Source organism: Parasteatoda tepidariorum, chromosome 10 (assembly GCF_982258835.1).
Source record: "Parasteatoda tepidariorum strain Cologne lab strain chromosome 10, Ptep-v5.0, whole genome shotgun sequence".
Classification (NCBI taxonomy): Eukaryota; Metazoa; Arthropoda; class Arachnida; order Araneae; family Theridiidae; genus Parasteatoda; species Parasteatoda tepidariorum.
In genome coordinates this window covers 13,944,054-13,948,985 of record NC_141764.1, presented here as the reverse complement: position 1 = coordinate 13,948,985, position 4,932 = coordinate 13,944,054, and positions in this window count along the sequence as shown.

The window sequence follows — 4,932 nt, the reverse complement described above, 5'->3', positions numbered from 1 at the left end:
GGACAACAGAGACAGGTCGGCGCCATGTTAATGCCCTACACACTCCATTCGCCGAAACAAAACAAAAAAAGATGGGAATTGTTCCAACCTATAACTGCATAATTTTTTTATTTTATTTTACGTTTCAATATTTTGTTTCTTTTTATTATTGAGAGGATTGCGTGCTGTCTTGTATTGCATTATTCATCCTCATCGCATAAAATATGCTGTTGAACATTATTTTGAAGTTATCGTAGGAGAGACGCAGTTTAAATACAATATCCATATACAGTCCCTGTTAAATCTTAATTAGCAGATGATACTATGCAGCTTAATTGTTTTTACGCGACTAAAACCGGTTTGCACTTGTTTACGTTCGTGTATCAATGGGTTAAATTAGTCGATATGTAATATAAATTTGACGATATTAGACGATATATTATATAGATATAGAATATTTATTATATCAGGTATTATTAGTATATTATAATAATTAGACAAAATGATTAGACGCACTGTAGTTTTTTAATAATTACCTGTTTTGCACGCAATACTTTTATATTTAGACATACATGTAATGGGTTTTTCTTCAGGAGATTTTTTATATACTTATATACTTCCTATTTGTATTTATTTTTAACGTATTGCATTACAATGTTAAGCATTACAATGTTAATGAAACCGGGTTGCACTTGTTTACGTTTGTGCATCAATTGGTTAAATTAGTCGATATATAATATAAATTTGACGGTAGGATAAATTAGACGATATATTATATAAATATAGAACATTTATTATACCAAACATTATATTAGTATATAATAATAATAATTAGATCAAATTATTAGGTGCTCCGTAGTTTTTTAATAATCACATGTTTTGCACGAGTTTATAGGCAATACTTTTATATTTAAATATACATGTAATGGGTTTTTCTTCAGGATATTTTTTATATACTTACTATTTGTATTGATTTTTAACGTATTGCATTACAATGTTAACGTTTTGATACACGAACATAAGCAAATGCAAACCGGTTTCATCCGAGTAAAAACAATACAGCTGTATTGTATCACCCGATAATTATAATTTTACATGGAATTTTATATATAATATGCTTAGAGACTGCAATGGGGTGACTCATCTGTGGCAAATTGGTTAAAATGACAACCAAATTACATATTGTACAATTTTTAATAAGTAAATAAAAATATCTATATTCGCTAAATGATTGTACGGATTTGTTATAATGTCTGATGACAACATATCGAGAGTATAAATTTTGCAGAAATGTATCAATTTGAGATTAAGTAAAATTCTAATTCATTATGGAAGCGGGGGGGGGGATTGTACATATTCAGAATGAGTTTATTCTTCCATAACTTACATTTATACGTTTTTAGTACATTTTTAGACTTTATTCAAGAATGATTTGTAAACTCATCTCTAACTTAAAGATGGCAGCAACGTCATTGGGGACAGAATTTACCTGCAAACTCCGTCCCCATAGTATACTACTGTGTGTATACCCTAGTATACCATCATAATATACATAGTATACCATAATATACATACATACTATAATATATGTGTGGCAGGGGTTTGCGTACTCGCAAATACATGTCACGCATTTCAATAGCGAAAAGTACATACTTTTGAAATAAAAATGTCGTCCAATCTCGTTTTCAGTTTATAAAATTCACAAAGGAAATGACCTAATAAACGTAATACCTCAGCCAGTACAAGCTACAGTATTAAGTATCCCCCAAAATCATTGCTTACATAGTCTAACCCAGATATAACGAACTTTGGAGATTTAGACAACACTTCGTTGTAGAGTCGTGGTGGCTCAGGGGATAGAGCGTTCGTCTCTCAATGAGGCGAACTTAGCTCGAATCTCAGAAGTGGCTTGTAGATATGAATTCCGCACCCGGTTCGCACCAATCACAGTGCTGGCGTGAAATTTCCTCCGTGGTAGATGGATCATGGATTGTAGTCCCCTTCTCGTCAAGCTAACTGTGGGTGTTTTTCGAGGTTTTCCTCTCTATGTAACGCAAATATGGATTAGTTCCCTCAAAATGTCTTCCACGAAGGCAAATTTCTTCCTAATACTTGATCCAGGAGTTCCTTAGTCTTCTGAATTGGGTTCAAAATTACAAAGCTCCGTGTTTAGTTGTCCCGAACGAACTGGTGTTTATATATATTTTTAGTAAACAGCTGAGAAATTGGTAGCTCGCTTATAGTGGATTCCAGCAGGCATTTAAATTGCGAAATACTTAGTGGATGAGATAACTTCAAAAGCATATAATTATTAATTATTAATTATTAAATGAAATGATATACTTTATAATGGAGAGCTTAAATGGATTGAATTATGAAAGTGTTTCCTACTTTAAATTGCAACATTTTTTTTTCAATAACGACAGATATCAAAACGATTAATGTCTAAAATATTTCTAAAATGACGAAAATTAAAAAAAATAAAACTTTGAAATATTTTTTGTGGGAAGACAGCCACGTTGTCATTCGGAGAATGTCTTACACGCTCTTTAAAATTTCGATTAAAATTTACCATCATAGAAAAAAATTCGCTGTAAGGAAATTTAGTTGTACAGAAACTCTACACATTTACCTAAAAATTTATAAAGCAAATTATGCACCTTTGCTGTCACTATTTCCAACAATGCAACTGCAATATGCATAAATAGTGAAACACTGTTTAGTGGGAACTTATTGTTGACTTCGCAAAGAGTTCGCTATAGCGGGGTTCGAATGCTTTATAATATTAAGTGACATTGGAAGAAATTTTGCAAATTAATTAATAGGAGACACTTGAGAGAGTTTCGTGTTTTTTCCCCTTGTTTAACGCAGATGTGGATTTAAGTATATACAACCTCTGGCCAAATTATTAAACGCACTCTCTATGTAAAATCTTAATTATTATATGATGCTATACAGTTTTTTTTTTTTTTTTTTTTTTTTTAGCATGGTTGAAACCGGTTTGTACTTGTTTACGTTCTTGTATCAATTGGTTGACGTAATTTTAAATGCAAAATAAATACGAAATAAATACAAAAAAATAATAAATACAAATAGGAAGTAGATGATAAATCTCCTGAATAAAGGCCCATTACATGTTTGTTTAAATATAAAAGTATTACCTATAAACTCGTGCAAAACATGTCATTATTAAAAGAACTACAGTGCGTCCAATAATTTGGTCTAATTATTATGATATACTAATATAATACCTGATATAATAATTATTCTATATTTATACATAATATATCGTCTAATTTATCCAATCGTCAAATTTATATTATATATCGTCTAATTTAACCCATTGAAACACGAATGCAAACAAGTGCAAACCGGTTTCAGTCGCGTAAAAACAATAAAGCAGCATAATATGACCTGATTATTAAGATTTTACATAGAATCTTTCAGAACGTCTAATAATTTGGCCAGGAACTGTATTTCTGCGAAAATTAGAATGGTGCATTTCAGTGAGGGTAGCTTCTCTTGACTCTAGTACCAACACAATAGACCATGACAAAATGATTACCTTTCTATCAACAATCCGAGCCAAAACTTGTCCTAAACAATGACCCCACACCCCTGCTTGAAATAGTTAAACCTCATAACCATAGTCATCGCCACGTATCCAAATGAATGGCTAGGGGAGTTCTTACTTTAGAAAAACTATACGGTGCTCAAACATAAACGGACCACCCTTTTATAAGTTTTGATCTATTGATCGGATCTTCGCGTTCTAGGACTCAATCTTAATGGCTAAAGAAAATGACCTCAAACATCATTGTTAATTAGTGCAGATGATATTTTAAGTTACAAAATCAAAAAAAGAAACGTATTTTTTCTTAATAAACATAACTTATCCAACGGATTCTTATTTCTGACCCCCGGGGTGATCGCAATCTATGGTCCCAATAGTTTTGTCAGGAGAGCGATCTAAAGTCTGGTTTGTTCAATATTAATATTACTTTTTACCTCTTTCTTCATCGAGAAACTTATTAAGCAAATTGAAAACATTTTTGGAAACAATTATAATATACAAAGATTACTCATACAAAAAATAACTTTTAGTCAGTATTTTGCATTATCTTTTATTTAATAATAGTTGAAAAAAATTTGAATTGTAAGATATGGAATTTTTATTTTATTTTGACGAATGAAATTTTACATGTTAAAAGGCGAAATTTGAGTGAAATCGGTCGAATAGTTCCTGAGCAATTGAATTCTAAATGTGTGACTTTTTTATTATGCGCACCATACACCCTACTTGACAAGGGTCAGTTTATAATTGAATACCTGCAAGTGACGTAAATAAATCGTAGCATTTTTCGATTCAGAAGCCAATCAGCACTCGCGTGATGTCACTTACAAGTATCCAATTTCAATCTGATTTAAATCACATGGTTAGGTATAATCATTTCACTTCTTCTCGAGTGAATTATCGTCTTCGCTATTGGGTACTTGGAAGTACCCAATAGCGGATTAGTTTAAGGTACCTACATACATATAAACATTTTGCTTTATTTACATCGTAATGTATGAAAACTAAAGAAAAAGATGAAAGGGGAAAAGAAACGAAGTTCAAAAATATTCTAAATCAATGTGTTCTTTTACGTCTTCGTTGATAAATCTCATCTCCCTGTAGCGTAAATTATCATAAAAACAAAAATATTGCTCTAAGTTATTATGTTACATTTGTATGGATTATAAAAACAATAATATTGTAAAGTGTATTCGGTTTTTTATTTCTGTTCTACCTGGAGCTCAGTTAGTTTCAGTTTTTGTTGCCAAAACGAAAAAAGAAATTTCATTTTTCAGTTTTGCAACCATATACATACTCATTAATGTTTTACATAATACAAATATACAGCGTTTGACGTCAAAAACTGCTATTCTGGAAAATTTTGATATTTTATTTCT